This window comes from Pleurodeles waltl, chromosome 8 (assembly GCF_031143425.1).
Source record: "Pleurodeles waltl isolate 20211129_DDA chromosome 8, aPleWal1.hap1.20221129, whole genome shotgun sequence".
In the NCBI taxonomy this organism is placed as follows: Eukaryota; Metazoa; Chordata; class Amphibia; order Caudata; family Salamandridae; genus Pleurodeles; species Pleurodeles waltl.
In genome coordinates this window covers 1,340,827,497-1,340,847,309 of record NC_090447.1, presented here as the reverse complement: position 1 = coordinate 1,340,847,309, position 19,813 = coordinate 1,340,827,497, and the positions used below count along the sequence as shown (strand labels likewise).

At 37.7% G+C, this 19,813-nt stretch overlaps 1 protein-coding gene across 5 annotated transcripts in view; it reads left to right on the top strand.

Moving 5' to 3' along the window:
• The window catches only part of GRIA4 (glutamate ionotropic receptor AMPA type subunit 4), an 892,311-nt gene that overhangs the window by 338,188 nt on the left and 534,310 nt on the right, over positions 1–19,813 (top strand). The gene's annotated exons all lie outside the window — the stretch shown is intronic.

The following is a 19,813-nucleotide window of genomic DNA, read 5'->3' as shown; positions in this document are numbered from 1 at the left end:
AGTGTAAAAAATTGATGTGGCTCCGATTGTTTAGGAGCATGCAAATTTTATTTTCCTTTAACGACCTGTAGTGTGGGAAAAAGTAAGCATATTTCCATAACTATCTCCTTTCTGATGATCAGTTTTTAGAAAAACATATCAGAAGAATGAAAAGCAGCTCCAGTTTACTTTATTTAAAGTGTAGCTGTAATTATGTTCCCCAACATGGCTTTCACCTTGGCTGCTGACTCTTGGAACTGGCATCATCACATCAAAATTCCACTATAATAATGTATTATATTTGAGCAGCTCTATCATTTTGTTATGATATGTCACAATCTACCTGTAATAAAGAAATGTGAGTAATTTGAGTCTTGCTTTTTTTACAGGGATTCCAGGTTCCCATGTAATATGAAGCACTTGCTAGCCCAGATAACTAACATACAAACAATCTTAGAGATATCACTTTCGTTTCGCCAAGGTAGAAACATTTCTGTCACCATTTCCTGCTTGCGATCATTACCAAACATTTCATATGCACAATGTTGTAACACATTGTTATTCTCATTGTTTCAGAATATATTTTGTGGGTAGGAACAACTTTTCTTTAACAATATATATGCAACATTATCCATATCACAATTTAGTTAATTGTTATAGGACTGGAACTTGACTCCGAAGCCTAGCAGTCAAGAAAATAAATTACTTTTTTGCTACAGTTTATAGTTATTTGTGTGCTGTACCAGATAATATGCTATTTGGTTTTTAAACTTGCATGCACATAGAAGCAAACCGCATATTTATGGAATACATAAAGATAATTACTATTATTTAATTAAAAACTAAAAATGAAAAAGTGACTATTCAATGTTGTCATTAAATTAAGAGCAAAAAACTGTTTAGCCCGCAACAAATTACAAAAGTCTTTGTAAATTTACAGGCTTAAATTATTTACATTCTTTTTTTTCTCTTGACGGACTTATTCAACATCTGCGGTAACCACCTAAATTCACAGGTTGCCAAGCCAAGTCACTGCAAATGCTCACTCTCTATGTCTACCTGAGTCACAGGGAAGACTAGTGGTATAAGAGAAAGTATCTCTTGGCAGTGTGCAGAATTCGCTTATTATGGGCCTACTAGGCTAATAGAGTTATTTCTGCTTGAGATGACCTGGTTTTGAATAAGCTTCAGGTAAAAAACATACTCGTTTTTGTCCCCTCAATGTCATTTAGTGTTATATTTTGATTATGTTGTATTATTATTTTATTGACCTTATTTTTAGAACACACATAGCCTGAAGCCTCTTAGTGCTGACACCATGCACATGAGATGTAAAAGATATCTAGATCACATAGTTGCTATGTGAACAGCTAGACTTTTTGCCTTTATCAGAAAAGTGTGTAAATGAACTTACTGGTGCAGATGAGCTGCCAGTTTATTCCATGCTTTGCCTCCCAGTACTGAAAAGATCTATCCCTGCCACCCTCACAACTCTGACAAATTTAAATCATGGGGTCGTTAACAAACTCAAATTCTCTTGGTTTAATGCCTAGTTGGGAATGTGCCTCTTGACAGGAATGAGCATAGGCTACTAATCAGTTGACCTGTGTTTCCAGGATAAATCCTTTGTGTACCCCATTTCAGATTACAATGTTGTCAATCCTTTTGAATTGTTCACTTGACCCTTTAGATTTAGTAATCTAGCCAAGAAGAACCAGTGTGTGCACCTTACCTTAGTTAAAGAGAAATGGGGCTCCAGAGGCTTTACAAAGGGAAAAGGTAACTACCTACAACTACCTTTTCCAAAATATTTTTTACAGATCTGTCTTTACTAGTGAATTGGCCTCCTAATATATATTTTAAAAAGTCCAAGCATTGAATGTGCAGCTGTTTCCGAGCCAAAGATAACATTATTAACTTTGCTATCCGATAGAACTGCTAACCCTGTTACTTGGAAATAGCTTTCAGGGCCTTTTCACTGTAAGGACATGTTTAACACTACATTTTTAAATGCCTTACTTTTAAATACCAGCACCCTTTCCCATAGGCAGTAAGGCCTCCATAGGGGTGACTTATTAATATTTAAAAGGAATGTTAAGGTCTGTTAAATGGGTTTATTGAGACAGGAGAAATGTATAGTTTTTAAGTTCCCATCCAGCCTACAATGTTAGGCCTGCAGTCATATTTGCACTGTCATTGTAGTGAAGGGCACATTGGGTGCTACAGTCCACTAGTGACCACTAGTGACATTTAACTTAAAGGCCATGAATACTCTTAAAACTATTTCAGAGGAGCTTACAGGTAATTCAGATCAGCCAATTAGGAGAACAGCCAATTGTTCATGTTTTAGGTGTCGAAGCACATGTACTGGGGTCTTGTTAGCAGGGGCACAGAGTAAAAAAAACAGCAGCATCAGTCCAACTAAATTGGTTGTTAATGCAAAAGAGGTATTTTCCTGCAGCAGTGTTTGTTAAACCGGAGTTAGAATAGTAAATCCACCACCTAGCCCCCCAAATGTTCACACATCTTGGAATGTTTGTTAGAAATTAGTTAGCATAGTAAATCTGTATCTCCAAAGTAAAGACATTCCCCAACGTTTTTAAGATTGGAGTTAAAATAGTAAAACTAAACCTCATCCCTAAATGTATACATGTGCCCCAATGTTGGTTCAACTGTAGTTATAATAGTAAATATGCTGCCTCCTTGAAATATGTGTGCTTTCTCAAATGTTTAATTGGAGTTAGAAGAGTAAATATGCCCCTTCCAAACAATGAATTCATTTTCCTTAGTGGTTTTAGGATTGTAGTGATAATAGTGAATTTTAATTGTAGTTATTACTTTATATTTTTTAATGTTTTTTAGTTCGAGTTAGGTTACAAAATTTTAAAGATATTTAAAGCATATTCAATAGAAGTAAAACATCATTAATTTAGGTTATTTCTTTGTATTAGGTTTCTAGTTGTTTAACTAATAACTATTCTATTTTTGCCATGTGTTTTAGTATTTTAGAAATACAAAATTTGGCTACATATTTTCTTAAATTATTTTTAATGGTGTAATAATTTTTAAATATTTGTATATATTTTTACATTACTAATTATACTTGTTTATATTGTTATTTTCATTTAATCTATTCTATTTGTATTCAAATGTATTTGTATAAGAAATGTATTGTAATTTATTTCAATAATAATTAATACAATTATTTTACAGTTATATTTCCTAAGATTTGGTTAAGTTAATAAATTAATGCTTCTACGTTGTTTTTATGTTATATTGTTTTCAAATATTCCATTTAAAAATAAGACATAATTTAAATTTTATTTTCAATCATAATGCTAATTACTACTAAATACTTATTCTTACCAGCATAATGTTGATATTTTGAACCACAGTGTTTCAGTAGTGATACTTTTCTACTTATGTTATATGTACATAAAGATGTCCATTTATTTCTCAATATTTTGACAATGATATTTATGTACCACAATATATTTGTGGTCAATATTCTGTAATGTAACCACACTTTGGGCCTCATTACCAGTTTGGTGGCCCCACCAAGAGAGCCCCTTAAGGGAGCCGAGGCCAATATCCTAACACTCCAGCACCCGTGGAATGTGCACTGTCTGCAAAGCAAAGCAAAGCAAGCAAACAGTGCGCATTCCAACTGTGCTGGGCTGGGGGCCCCTACACTTTCCATGACGTGGTCAGGGGCAGTGCAGGGGCCCTCCTCTGGCCCCCAGGGCTTCTTTTCTGCCAGCCTTTTCATGGTGGGCTACCCGCCATGAAAAGGCTGTCGGAAAGAGGGGTTGTAATCAGCCAGGGGTGCTGAGTTCAGTGCCGCGATGGCTGGTTGCAAGAACGACTGCCGTCATGCTGCCAGGAACCATGTTCCCAGCGGGGACAGAGGTCCTTTGGTGGTCCAACCGTCAAAGTCATCATTTGGTGGTCGGACTGCGAAAGCTGCGGCAGTGGGACCGCCACCGCGTGATTAACGCTGTCATGACTGCCAAACTCGTAATGAGGACCTTTGACATCTAGTCATGTTTAGGAAGCATGTAAAAATAAAGTTGTCGACTGCATAAAATTGGTAGGAGAGTCAGCTCCTCTGTGTCCTTATTACAAGTCATAATACTATACAATACTACAATACACAACAAAAGGTTTGACTATTACTAGCAATCAATACAGAAAATATATTGCACATTTCATGCTAAAACTGGTCTCTACACAATAAATAGGTGCACCATAGAAGGGAACCGTCAAATTGCCTTTGCTGCACCAGTTTCAATGAGCTTGATTCACTTAAGTCTAACTGACTGGGCAACTGGTGCATTGATGCAAGTATCGTTTTCTGCTTTGCAAGCAGCAGAGCATCATATAAATAATGAAGCACCCTAGGTTCTTTGGTTGTCACAAATCATGAATGCACAAAGTCTCAGATCCCTGCAGGAGTGTGCTTTATTAAATGAAAGATGGACCTTTGGCAGATCTCAACAGATCCCCAGTGCACACACTCAGAGTAGCAGTAAGGATATCTCACCATTGTTGTAGAAGTAGAGTTAAGAGTAAAGTCACTGTAAAAGGGATGCAACCCCACAAATGCCAGGCACATGCTGCAGTGCAATTAGTGCACTGGCTTTGGTTGCTGTTGCAAACCTTTGCAAAGGAGCAAATGCAGAAAATTACAATTTAGGTGGTCTGGGTTCAGGTTTGTAACAAACTTGACATCTCTAGTAAATGTGACGACCAAATCATTGAGGAGCATTTGAGGAGGCATGTCTACTTCCACAGTGTAAGATCCTACACAGAGCAAGCCCTTTATAAAAACTTCACTTTTTCTAACCCAGTTAAAACTCGACTTCAGTGAAAGGAATCACTTGGGCACAAAACAAACAAATGTCCATTCTTTTCCACTGCACATCAGTGCTCTGTTGCAGTACCATGAAAGTTGAAGCCAGTGTGCACCTGCCTTGCTCCCTGAGAGAGCCCAGATAATATTAATCCAAAGCTGTTCTGCAGAGGATATGAAGGGTGCAGATTGTTCTCACTTCATCCTGCTGTAGCACCAGAATCAGTGCTTCTCCTGGTTCCTAAGTCCTACCCACTCAATGCTACACCAGCATGGAGTGGTACACCGACGCCTGAGGGGAAAAGCTGTGAAGGGGTTTTGGTGAGGGGGGGCTGAGGGGAACGGGTGGTTGTGCAGCATTGTACAGAGACACACTCAAATAGAGGCTGCAGGGCTGACGAGTGCCATATTAGTCAAAGCATTTTTTTTATTTATTGCAAATGTTTTGTGTTTCCCACATGTAAGAGCAGAGTAACAGTAGCCTACAATATTAGCAAACCTCATTGTTGTATTGAGAGCATGATGGAGACAACCTACTTTTGGCCACAATGTAAGAATCTGCCAAGTGCTGTGGGCTGTTTAGATTCTGTGCCTTGATGGACAGACCACTGAGCCAGTGTGTGAAGGATGCTAACCTTTTCTTGCTTTAAAACAAGTATTTGATGGTCGGACTATACAGCAGAAACAATTTTACTTGGTTGAAGCCAATCTGGACACGCCCCCCCACCTTTTGCCCCTCATGAAGAGTGACTGTCAGGCTGAACAAAGGTCAGCCTGACAGATACTCTTCGTGTTCAGGTCAGGCAGCCAGGAGTAGAAATGCGCGATTTGCGCAGACTCCTGGCTGCCTGAGCTGAACTTTGCTGGGCTGAGGAGGTCACAGCTCCTATGGGCGTGACCTCCTCGGCTCAGCAAAGGTGCCTCGAGGCCCTCCCCTGGATGACGAGGAAAGCGTCACCCATTGACTTCAACCTGGGCGCTTCAGGTTTAAGCCCTGAAGCGCCCAGGGCGAGAGTCAATCAGTGACACTTCGTCACAGAGTGGGGTGGGGTCAGCAGTCTCACTGACCCCATCCCACTCTGTGACGAGGCTTGGACTGCTGCCTTAGGTCAGCCAATGAGGGAAGGCAGCAGTCCCAACCCTCTGGGACCTCTGAGGCGGAAGGCAAGTGTGTGTGTGTGTGTGTGTGTGATCTTTTAAAATGAATGTTTTGTGTGTGCGTGCATGTTTGAATGTTATGAGTGTTGTTTATGGATGTGCGTGTGTGTGTGAAAGAATGAGTGTGTGTGTGATCTTTTAAAATGAATGTTTGGTGCGTGCGTGCATGTTTGAATGTTATGAGTGTTGTTAATGGATGTGCCTGCGTGTGTGTGCGTGAAAGAATGAGTGTGTGTGTGCTTCCCGCCTGGCCCCTCCCTCCTAAAGCTGCCAGTTGCCACTGAATCTGGAGGATGTAAACTCAAATAATTTGGAAGGAAAACTCACATAGACTGTGATAAAATGAAATTAGAAGAGTACCAGCATGGAACTTTCGATCTGCCAAAGACCATTGTGGCACCTTATATGTCCACATCGGTACAGTAGTTCACATAGTGGTTCACAATGTCCACATCAATACAGTGGTTCAGGCTAAGGTAGTGCATCAAATTAGCTATAGGGTGGAGATTTGGGGCATGAAAAGGTGTGAAATAATTGGCCCCTTTGAAAGAAGACTGGGGAAGAAACCATTCATTCTCCTAGGCAGCTTTCTTACAAAGGCACTACAGATTGATGTATTTATACCTCTAGCAGCTCTATGTGCAAAATGGCCCCAGTAAAGCGTTCGATGTGCCTTCAGATTAGAAATAGAAAACACCCAGAGGCTGAAAACAAGGCTCTAAGCCTGGAGTCCTTTTTTTGAGACTGAATGATTGTTTCAGAATGACCTATAATCTTAAAAATCCTGCAGTCCAAAAGCACATCCCTGGTGGTTCAGACATTTGAAAACGCGCTGTGCACCAAGGCCTTGGGGATATTTCTTACTTAACCTTTCCTTCAACGTTATTTAATGGAACTTGGCAATAGAGAAGGAAGAAAAGATTTTGCACTTATAGGGAGTGGAACTCAACAAATCATGGAGACTATGTAGAATCTGACAAATGTGGATATGCATCTCCCATGAAGATTTGATACATTTTGTTATGCATTGCCCATTTTTTTTTTTTTTAAATGAACAAGAGATGACAATCGCCACATAATTACAGAGGGCTTGGATCCAAGTATAAAGATACTGTTTTTCTATGCAGTGACCTCTTTGGCTCAATGTTTAAATCAATGGCGTGTTGCCTAGCAAAAAGATGGATTTAGTGGGGATGACTAAATTCTTAACTGAAGAAGGAACTGAATGATTGATGCAAGGTAACTGACATGTTGGGCACTATTTAGTTAAGCATCAGATAAGTGTTAACTACCATAAGCTTAAGAAATTACTCCTTATCATTAATTAGAGGTCTAGTGGTGAGCATGTTTTAATGATGTCTTGCAGAGCCCTAAGCCCATGTGCCAAATACTATTTCTAAACGCCCCCTACAAGACTGAAAGAAGATGTTGGATTCTGGAAAAGGGACTGTGACAAGTTTTGTATTCTGAGTATTTTATTATTTCTTTTATTTTTTAAAACATGTTGTCTTTTGTAAATACGTTTTGTATCTGGGATTAAAAGGCTAAACATAAAAGCATTTAACAATAAAATGTTAAACCATGTCACCCACAAAAGCCAATAGCTGATGAGGTTCAGCTCAATCACCACATCATTTACAGTGGCCATTCTAATGCCACAGATAAATTCAACGGTAATACCTCAGTAACCAAGCTACATTTGAGGACTGTAACAAAATAGGCAGTTTGCTGTGGTCTAATTTGTTAGCCCTCATGGTTTTTTATAGTCCTTATTTACTAATGTGCCAGTTGCTTTATGGAGCTCAAGTGCACTACATGTATTTTAGGCATCAAAGTCATGAGTGACTTAGCTTCAGCCTACCTCTATCTAGTTTACTCCATAGTTGATCAGAATAAAATTTACTTCCTAACACCAGTTTCCAGGTAAATTCAACATATCTTCTTAGATTGATTACCCATGCCCACCTGTTGTGTGAAGATTGCTTGTCTCCATTTTTCAAGCAGGGCATCACTGATATAGATATAATCACAATCAAGAGAACTTAATGGGGGGTAAGTCAGAGAGGGGTTAGTTTAGATTCGGCTTGTGGCATATACCAAAAAGCACACACAGATTAGTTTGAATACAAGATCAGAGTCAAAGTACTTTATAATTTTGCACAACTACTGTGGCCCTACACTACCGTTATTTGCCTACTTCTTTATTATGAGCCTGAGATAAAGGTCAGGGTGAGTAAAGAGAAAGGACACTGAGAGCTATCAACACATGGCAAATAAGACATTTGCAGTTGCCCAACCACAAACTCTAAAACTACAGACACACAAACAAATTCAAAACTCATGTTTGCTCAGATTCCTACAGTGCCACTCAGGAACTGAATAGCCCCCATAATGAAATATGACCTTACTCCCATGGCAGAGACAGAGACTTTGGATGTGAGGAGGTGTCCATTCCTTGGCCATGGATAAACATCTGGGCTCTGCCCAGAACTTGATTGACTTAAAGAGGCCTACCCTGTCAAAGACAGTCTAGACCAACAAACACTTGGTGAAGAGCATGTTTCGGAGGGTCTGATTACTACACCCAAATAATATAAGTAGTTATTGAAAAACAATTAAAATATAAACAAACAACTAAAAAACTGACATTCCAATTTGAAGAAATGTGAAAGAATCATTACAAATTTTAAAAAAATGTACATATGTATTGCAATTGTTAAAAATATGTTAAATAAAACATTTTGAAATATAAAGTATCTCTAAACCCCCCTCTTTATTATCTTACAATAATGAAAATTGGTTATCAAAAATAAAGCAATTCATGCTTTCTTAATTTCACATATATTTTATATAACTATAATTTAATACTTTTTTAGAGAATACAATTTATGGACTATCAAATAAATCCCCAATAAAGCCTACATCCTAAAAATAGGGGTCTGTTTTATATAAATAGTTTTGAAATATAAATTAAAAATGATCAGTAGCTACTATAAACTATAAAAATATCTTTACCTACCCAAACCCCAGCACACACACCACATATGTAAATAACTGATAAAATAAGTTTAATTTCACATCAATTCATTTGCACAGTTAAAACGTACATATGTATCTTATTTAAAACACTACTCACCCATTCTTCAGTAAATCCCACAATCCTAAATTTAAATGTATTACATAATTAAGAAAAAAAACATACTCAAATGCTAAATAAATATTAATCAAGATGAACATATAATTTTAATAATAAATCTACTACACTCTCATCTCCCAATAAACCCAAGAACACAACAGATTATACATTTGTATAATGTTTTTTTTAATCATTGCAAAGAAATTTATCATCAACATAAATAAAATGAAAAGAATACAACACAATAAAAGAGCATACTAAAACACTATATATAGTAATCAGTACTTTAAAATATTATTCTAAGACAGGAAAAAAACATGTTCACCTTCGACATCTTTGTCCACAGTATTTTTGTGATACAAATATTTTGACCACGATATTATGGTTAGATGAGATTTTTTGTCAATATTTAGTTGCAGTTCCTCAAAGTGCTTTTGGGGGATGGGTAGCATGATAGTTATTCATTTTGCGCCAAGAATGAGAGCTCGGTGGGATAAATACAGACTTTGAGCCTCTGCCCAATCCTATATTAACCACAGTTTGAGTTTGTGCAGTTCTCTGGAAGTAACTATTTTAATTGTCGTTTACTCCAAACTGTTCTTAAACAGATATAAATATGTTCCTCTATGACTAACTTTTACATAGCAGGCTAACTAACCACATGTCAGATTCTGTACTGTTGAAAATATTCCTTAGCTAATGCTTTAACGCTCTCACACAGTCCATCAAAATATAATTCCTCTAAAAAAATAATGCAAACCTGTGTTCTTGTTAGCCTGTTGGCATAGAGACGGCGTTGACGGTCTCCGGAGAGGCGCTGGCTATGAAGAACAGCCGAGACGTATTCTAAAAGCCAGCTGAAAAGTCCTTTTTTGAAGTAATTGTGTTGGCCTTTGTGATATATGGCTTTCTTAATCAGCTGAGTTACCGCTAAAGCAAAATGATGAAACTCAGGAAAGAATTCTAGTTAAGCTTCACCACCTACAATACATTTTACATTGTTTTGGAACATGTATACATTGATAAGTTGTGTCGAAAATGAAACATTTACAAGTAAAAAGATGACTGGGGTTTAGCGAGAGGCGAGTAGAGCTCTCTTCCTGTCGGTGGTATAATGTGGAACCATTTTACCTACACGATCTTACTGTTTTATATTTAGCTCACATCAATAGTAACCGAAAGTCATTACTGTGTGATTGATGTCTGCTAGCCACTGGAAAATGAATTGCTGGTTTGAGACCTGATCCTACCAGACACAACACTAAAAGCACTATCAGAGTTGACACTAATAGGCACCTAGTTGTCAGTCTAAGCAGAAAGGCAATGGGCCTGGAGGCTGGCCTGCAATTCTCTTGTATTACTGACAACATTAGCAAATATGGTTCCTTGAATGCAAAGTGGTCTTTGCTGTAGCTTCTGTTAACCTGCTCTGAACGTTTCCTGAAAAACGTATACTAAACTTTTTCTTTCACATTGATGGTCCACTTTACTAAATAGGCTGTTAAATGCCAGTCCCTCCAATTCATTATCCACGTTTTTAATATTTGCTACAATAGTACAGTCCACCCATCAATGTAAAATTAAATACCCTGACAGTAAAGCAATTCCATCTTGATTCTATATATGATTGCCTATTATTTAGGCAATAAAACATAAATTGCAAAGTCCCATAGCCCACACTCCCATAGCCCACAGTCCCATAGCCCACAGCGTTTCCACACATTTCTGATGTAAGCTGCCATAAGAAATTGGAGTATTAGTAGAGGGGGTTTGAACCCATCTGAAATATTAATCACTGTCTTTGTCGGAGTGAACCACTCAGGTCACTAAATAGGCATGTGCCTAACTCTCAGGTAGTCTGGTAAAAAGCAGTCAGGCTTAATTTAGAGGCAACGTGTGAAGTATTTATGCAGCACTTAAACAGTAATAAAATGAAAACACAATTCAACTAAAATTTAGAAAACTAGGGTAAATTGTAATAAATAAAATGACCCCAAATGACAAAAATCTAATATGTAGAAGTGGAGATATGATTTTTTACATTTTGAATGAAAAATAGCACCGAAAAGCAAAAAACGCCAACCGTGGTTATCTGGCTGCACTAGACCAGGTCAAACTCAAAAGTTAAGGACAAGTTAAGGCCAACCCCGATGGATACAGGACCAGGGGCCAGATGTAGCAAAGGGTTTTACCCATTCTGTCCTTATGGCAAAATGTGTTCGTACATATGGCCCTAGGCTTTTACAGGTGGAAAGTTTACCTTCAGACTTAAAAACATTTATGGAAAAAAGTGGTCATTAGGGGTATATGCTGCAAGCTGGATCTGAAGCGGGGCTCGATAATGACGAGTTTCCTGAAGAGTGGGGTCCCATTGCCATTGTGGATGAAGGTGGGAAAGCTCCAAGTGGAAAAAGGCCAAAGTCTCTGCCCACAACAGCCTCAACTTCAATGGGTTACCCCTTGACATTTGTCCTAATGAAGCAAACTATGTTCAACTTAGAAACGTTTTGAGAAGTCAAATCTTTTTCAGCAGGATGAACCAGCATGTTGAGGTTGCAGCTTCAACAGTGGTCCTGGCCTCTGACAGTTGTCCAGGCAGAATGTTGGCAAAAAGTCCCACTTCTTGCAGTCGGGGCAGGGGGAGGAGTACACTCTAACATCAGCCAAGGCTCCATGACCTGGGGGACACCACTCAGAGGTCCTGTTGGTATTAGTCAGTTTGGAAATTGTATGAAAAGACCTCTGGAAGCTTGCGTGTTCCTGTAGCTCAACCAACAGGGCAATCAACTGTCCCTTGGGTCATTTTCGGGGTCCTGGGATCAAGACAAACATGTCCAGTCTTCCTTCAGGTTTCAGACAGTGAGGCTGTCCTTCTTCGGATCTTCACAGCTGCAGGAGTATTCTGAAGAGATTTTTTTTTGGTCTACTTTTATGCCCAGTTCCAGCATGTGGGTGGAAGGCAAGCCTTTGTCCAGCCCCTAAACCAGTTCGGATCAGTTCCTCTATCGACACTGGGTTTGGTGCTATCCTGACTAGATAGGCAAATGGGGGCAGGCCTAGGTGTGAGCTTCATCTGTAAGTAGCAGCGTAGGCACCCTTTGAAGCTCCTCAAGAAGGGACTGGGCACTGCACCCAGGCCTTTCTGTGAATGGAGGCGCTCCACTCTCCCCACTTGCAGGACACTTTGTTCACTGTCTGGGAACAATACACATCTTACCACAGGGACGTGATCAGGTGACAGCTGAGTACTGGCAGAAAAGCCTTTTTGGTTACGTACAAAACTGACAACTTTCTAAAGGTGTAATTTCCAAAATAGTAATGTAAAGTCTGACTTGACCAATAAGATACATTTAAATTATTATTAAAAGGAGTGTTTGGGAAGGTCTGGGAGAGGTGGTGAGCCTATTACAATACATTGGGCCTCTAGGGTCAGAGACCGGAGCCTTATTCTCTTCCCCTTGGTGGTACTATCTTATAATCGCCTGTGACAATACAATGTATGTATGTAACATATTTTTGTTTTTTGTACTGTTTTTTATAGCAAAGATCAATAAAATGTGGTTATAAAAAAGAATCCCTCAGCCATTTTTCTAGCTACTCCCAAGATGAGTTTAGCACTTTCAGAGTCATAGTGTAAATCTATGCAGGAGCCAGCCTTGCCAGGGTGAAAAATGGTCATGTAGGTTTTTCACTGCCAGGACATTAAATATCCTACTTTTTAGATACCATGCACCCTGTCTTATGGGCACTTGTAAGTATTAGGAGTTTTAGGCCTGCCAAACGGGTTATTTTGCAAGGAAGAAAAGGCACTGTAAAATTGCACACCTAGGCTAAACTGACAGGCCTCTAGACATGTTTAAGTGGGCTACTTTACTGCCTGGCACAATGAGTGCTGCAGGCCATTAGGCACATTTAATTTACAGGCCCCTGGTAGCTGTTGCACTACATACTAGGGACTTATAACTAAATTAAATGTGACAATTGGGTCTGTGCCAATTTGTACCATGTTTGAATGGGAGAGCACAGCACTTTACCACTTGTTAGCAGGAGTAAAGTGCATATAGTCCTAGGGCCAACTAAACGTGTTCAGCAAATAAAAGCAAAAATCTTGGGGAATGCCATACAAAAGATGGTCCCTTCCAGCAGCTGTCACTAACTTCAATATTACTAATGCCATAGAGTTAGGTAAATTGTGAGACTCAGTTAACCAAACACTCTAGTTGCCTCCACCAGGTGACAAATACATTTGTAAAAAATATTCACTTTCCAATCTTAAAGACATAAGGTAAGCATAAAATTATTTTTTACAGTTTTCTTTCTTGTTGAACAGCTCAGCTAACAAAGCACACTGCACAAAAGGTTGAGTGAATTGCCTTTTACTAATTAATCAGCTGAAAATATATGCAGATGTGTTTAAGAAACGTGTGCAGAACTGTAAATGTATAATAATTCATATGCAGAAGGATTGTGAATAGTTCTGGAAATTCTAAACCATATGGATAACTTCATCTAGAGAGTAGCTAGAAAATGTAAATAGCACCTATTTTGATCTAAAGATCTGAAGGGACAGAGCAAGTGAAGCAGGTGAGCTTGACTGTACCCGGTAGAGATGTTTCTTCCACTGAAGCACCTAACGATTCATTCTTTCACCCTCCTGTCCCCCTGCTGATACCCACCATTTACCCTTACATTTTTTCATCTGTACATTTTGTCATTCATCATTCAGACTTTCTCTATTCAATTCCATCCTTTCTTTCACCCATCCATTCACCTATCTACTCATTCTTTCACCTAAACACCGTTTCAACTACCATTTCACCCATCCATCTATTCACCCACTGACTCATCCTTTCACCAAACCGAAAATCATTTTATCTACCCTTTGACCCATCCTTTCACCCACCCAATGATTTCAAACTTTTCCTACCTACCCTCTCACATACATAAATATTCTATCACCCACCCATGCCTCCTTTCACCCACCCCATCCTATCACCCCAAAACATCCTGCCACTAACCCATCTTTTCACCCGCCCATGCATTCTTTCCCTCATCCTTTCACCCACATATCCACCCTTTCACCCTTCCACCCATCCATTTTTCTAGCCTTCCACCCTCTTTCCTTCTTCTATCAACCCATCTTTCTTTAGTGTTACATATGAGCTTTCCACTGTGAAGTTGCAGACAGAAGAGGCCATTAAGAACTCCATCCCTACTGTGGCTGATAAAGCTGGTGGTTCACTATGTCCTTGAACTTCATGTTTATAAGTAATCTCTGTTTGTTGTGTTCCATTTCATCCCACTGATTCCAAAGGTATTTAGTCCTGGAAGTTATAAAAAATAGCTCAGAAACATGCCTTATAAATTTAGCATAGTTTACATTTACATTTTACAACAAAGCTTTGAAGTTGGTACGAAGTTAGTTGAAACATCACAACATTCATAATATCCCAGCTTATTTTATCTGGAATAAAATCCATTCCAGATTTTATTGATAGTCCTACAAAAAGTACCCATAGAAAAAGTCCATCATGTGAGTTACTTGGAACAAGGAAAGTTAGATGAACTGACACTCATCTATTTACATTGCACTCAATGATGTGTTAATGGCGAACTTGAATACATTAAGCACTTTTACTAATGTTGCTATTGTATTACATTCCAGTGTTCACTGTTAATAATTACAAAATTGACAGTAAATAGCTATGCACTAGGCATTACCACTGAATCACTGCCCTTCACTATGGTATTTATGTAAGATGTGTGAAATAACAGAAGAAGCAGAAGCAGAGCTTATCACTAACCTGTTATTGATTTATGGAAGGGTATAAGGTTATATAAAAAGTATCAAGGTAAATAAAGAAACGTAGATATATCAAAGATCACTTCAGCAGACAAACTAACTTGAATGATCCCCCATGAACAACAATGTCATCCAGAAATCTCATGCTCAAAGCAAATTGAATGATCCACCTGCTCTGGAGTGTGACAGTGATAAGAAGTAATAGATGAAATTACATACATTAATCTTAACTAATGGAAGTTGTTTTGAGCACAATTCTTCATGTGTCACTAACAACCATTTGAAGATTGGTTTTGACCTCTCCCATTAGACTGTGCTGTGAATAACAGCTTATGGGATGATATTGAGACATGCCTCCTAACTATGGCTGTCCACAACAGGAAAGGATACATAAAAGAACCCCCCATGAAGCAGAATATTGGGTACTATTAATAATTTTAAAAATAATTTATTTTCAGTTGTGCTAACTGCCTGGATATCACATGATTTTTAGGCAAATGAGATAAATGTGTTTTGAGATTGTCATCAATTTACAGAAATAGACTTATGCTTGATCAGATCCAGCATCACTAAGATGCATCCTCCTTTGTGGATATTCATTTTATTTATGGTATTTGTAAAGTGATGCAAACCACCAAGAAGTGGCTTTGAATTGGGTCACCATATGAGTAGAAAAAGCAGTCCGGTCTCACTATTGGAACAGAGAACAGACCCAATCTGAAAACCTGCAGCAAAGAACAATGCAGGAAAAGGTACATCAACAAATATGATCTCAGTGGGGTGTTAAAAGACTTGAGGGTGAAAAACCGCATGGGTCCAGGTGGGACAAGCAATCATGCCTTTGGCTCTGACTGAGAGGACTTAGGAAAACATGACAGGTGTATCAGGTGTGGAGATGATCAAAAAAGCCAAGATGAAAAATTAATTTTTTAAGGGTTTTCTGAATTTGAATTAGCCACTTTCCTGTCCTAAATGAAAGTTCCAGCTGGAAGTGCCCTGGAAGTGGATTTATCAGACACCAAACCTTCTCCAGATGAGTGGTCAGATCAACAGTGGCCTCCTATTGGTAGATCAGAAACATGATGATGGGATGGCTGTACGCAAGGAACAGTTTATCAAGATAATTTGAGGCACTGCCAAGAAGTACCTTGTGTGCTAAGCATAAAAGTTTTAAGGACAAGATTTCCCTTACCAGTAACCAATGGAGGTATTTGAACATTTCATATCAAGCCACACAGAATTAAGTTAAACACTGCTGATGTTCATTCCTTCGATAATCTACTTACTATGTTGTTATTAGATCAATATGGTGCTCTGGAGTCATAGTCAATCCTGATTTTATTAAGGTATACTTTGCAGTATTTTATATTTGTTTTGGCCAGGAGTAAATCCTGGATAGCATATAGTCCCCTTTTGTAAGCCCATACCACAATTTACACATCTCTATGTCTTTGAACCTTTTGATCTATCTTTGAAGACTTTCATATATATGCCATAATTATGTATCAATAATATTTAAAGAGTAAGTGAAAATGTAATTTTTGTCTGTATAATTTCATCCTACTTTCTACAAGTTACACAATACCTCGATGGCTGCATTCTTTGGTAAAAAAATTTAAGCATGTCTTTATTTTCAAAATCAACATGATGAAAAATGTTTAAAAGTAAATATTGATACCATCTTCACTGTAGCGTTAAGCAGAATATTACTGTTATTCTGAAAATCAGTATTCATAAGTAAATTATCGATATCGGAGTTTGAAGAGAAGAAATCAGTAAGGTATTTGCAGTCACATGGTCAAGCTCTTTTGGATGCAGGGAATCATCCATTACACATCCCAGTGGCAATAAATACGTTCTGATTATGGATAAAAATAAATGACCCCGTAAATTGATGGCCTTCCAAACAATAGCCAACTGGACTTTAACATGATTAAAAAGTCACCCCATTTTTGGTCTACCAGTAGTTGAGACCTTTTGATTTTTTTTTAAATATATGCACAATAGACTTATTTAAAAAGGTGTTCATCCAGCTTTCTTCATTCATTGGTTTGTTGGTGTGTTTCCACCCACTACAGCATACAGCCTGGGGCAGAGGGTCCGCCCACTTCAGGCACAAGACAACTTAACTTTGATTGAATAAATTGTGCTCTTTCACAAGAAGCACATCTACACACAAGCTAGTTCCCTTCTGTGCCAATGTTTTTTAATGTATTATTTTGATGTTGCCTTTGTGTTTAAAGTCTGATGCAACAGCAGGACGGTAAACAGGCTACATTCCACATTCATCAGCTCCTGTCTCCTGCCAATGCTGTTGTAAATTCCTTCTGGAGTGTCATTTGTTTACGGTTTGACGGCTGGTATCTTACAGCATAACAGATTGTATCCATTTGAAAATGTTTTGTAATAAGTTATTGAAAGCATCGATATTATACTTGTGAATTCATAAGCAGACAATTCTTCAAAACACATTTTTTCTAGATTCAATTTCATCAATGACTCTTCAATAAACTTTGACCAGGAAAAAAACAGCCTTATGGTGTTTAATTTGCAGCACTTGTAACACTTTTCTATTGCGTTCTTTCCATTCTTTTTTCTTTCTTTCCTTCTTCCTTCTTTTTATTTTTTAACACTTTTATTGCCTTATTTACTTTCTTCTTTTTTCCTTTTTTCTCTCTTTCTATCTTCCTTCTTTCTTTTATTCTTTATTTCATGCTTTCTTGCTGTATTTAATTTTTTCATCCCTTTTCTTCTCTTTCCTTTCCTTTCTCCATTCCTTTTTCTTTCATTCTATTTTCTTTCTTTTCCTTTGTCTTTCATTTATTTTATCCTTCTTACTTGCTGTCCCTTTTTCTATCATCCCATCTTTCCTTCTTTCCGTTTATCATTTGTTTATTCTTTCTTTCTTTACTGCTTTATTTCATTCCTTTCTTTCCTTCGATTCTTTCTTTCTTTTTTTCCTTCACTCTTTCTTTCGTTACTTCTTTTTTGCCTTTCTTTCATTCCTCCATTATGGCTGTGGTTTTTCTTTAGTTCCTTCTTTACAGCTTTCTTTTTCTTGTTTTCGTTTCTTCTCCCTTCCTTCCTTTTTCTCCTACCTTCTTTCCTTCTTGCTTTAATTCCTTCATTCCTCCTTTCTTGCATTTGTTCCTTCTTTCTTGCTTTATTTTGCTTTCTCCTATTCTTTTTTCTTATTCTTTCTGTCTTTGTTTCTTTCTTTCATTATTTCTTTCTTTCATTCTTTCTTTCTATTTATTTTTTCTTGTTTGTATTCCTTCTTTCCTTTTTTCTTGCTTTCTGTCTTTCCATCCTTCCTTTTTTCTTTCTATCTGTCTTCCTATTCTTTCCTTATTTCTTTGTTGTGTTTTTTCTTTCCTTGATTCTTGCCTTCCTTCTTACTTCTTGCTTGTCTTCCTTTTTCCCTTTTGTCTTTCTTTCTTTCCTCCTTCCCTTCTTTCTTTCCATCCTCCTTTCACTCTTTCATTCTTTCTTTTTTCTTTCCTCCTTTCTTTCCTCTTTTCCTCCCTCCTTTCCTCCTGTCCTTCTTTCTTCCTTCCTTTCTTTCTTCCTTTCTTTCTCTCCCAAGCGCAAGAGACTGGCAGCCATTGGTGCATTATTTGCCTTTTTTAGGTGTGTGCAAGTCAAGACATTTTGATTTTACTGAAATTATTTGAATGTCATAGTTACATGCAAAGATTTTCACCCACACTTCATCATTGCCTATGGTTGTGTCATTATCATTTTACTCCAATCCACTCGAGCATGCATCTAGGGGCAATGCATCACCCCACTTTAGCCATTAGCTAGCTTCACTATAAATTATATTGTGCTGCCCTCTCACAAGGAGCACATCCACACACAATGTAGTTCCCTTCAGGTCCAGGGAGTACTATACTAATGTGTACTATTTAAGACCAAAACACTTTTGCCTTTAATCATTTTGTTTTTGGATTGACGAATTCCTAGCAGCTTTACAAACTATTTTTTTTACAAAAGCCATGAAAAAACAAACAAGAATTGCCAAAAGACTGGCGCATGATGCCAAACCTATTGGCTTCGCCAATGCTGATTCACTTTATGCTTCAGTAATGGATACATTTTAATTGTAGTACAGAACACCTCTCTATGTGAAGCTTGTTGAATGTAGAATCATTTTTGGCCCTGATGAAATACAATATTAATATTAGAATATAGAATATGTTTTGTTTTATGGGCATCACCCAACAGATATTTTGTGCTATTTGAAATTCCAGAGGACCTCCTTCTGAACAATTCAACATTTTTTAGCAACACTATGAAGTTCTGCGTTTTCAAATAATGTAATAACATTAAACTATATTTTAGGACTCTTTTATTTGAAAAGTATGTTATGATACAACAGGCGTACTATTATGATCTTCAACGGTATCTACAGATATGAAACTAGTATTTGCTAGTGTTTTGATGTCAGGAATTATATAAGAACACTCGGTTGTTTTCAGCACTCTGTATTATCCACGAAGGAACATGCAGTGCCTCGTAAAGGTTCTAAATAACTAAATTATATCATATTTACATCTTGCCTTTTTAGACCCTCAACTCTACCAGTCGTTATGCATTCATGTGCAATTACTGTTAAGTTATAAACATGTACACCTATTTAGCCATTTTAAACAAACGTGACTTAGCTTTCAATATTTGTTTTAGCCTTGTACTTTGTAAATATTATGTGGTATTTTAGGAACATTGACTTGTTGTTACCTAATACTGATGTAATATCTCTCTTCCCTATATTTCATTAAGTGTTTCCAGCTGAATAGTGAAATATTGATATCTGTGAAAATGTACTGCTTGCCATTTTAACGCTTGACAATATGAAATCCCCCCTAGCAATCTTGAAAATCCT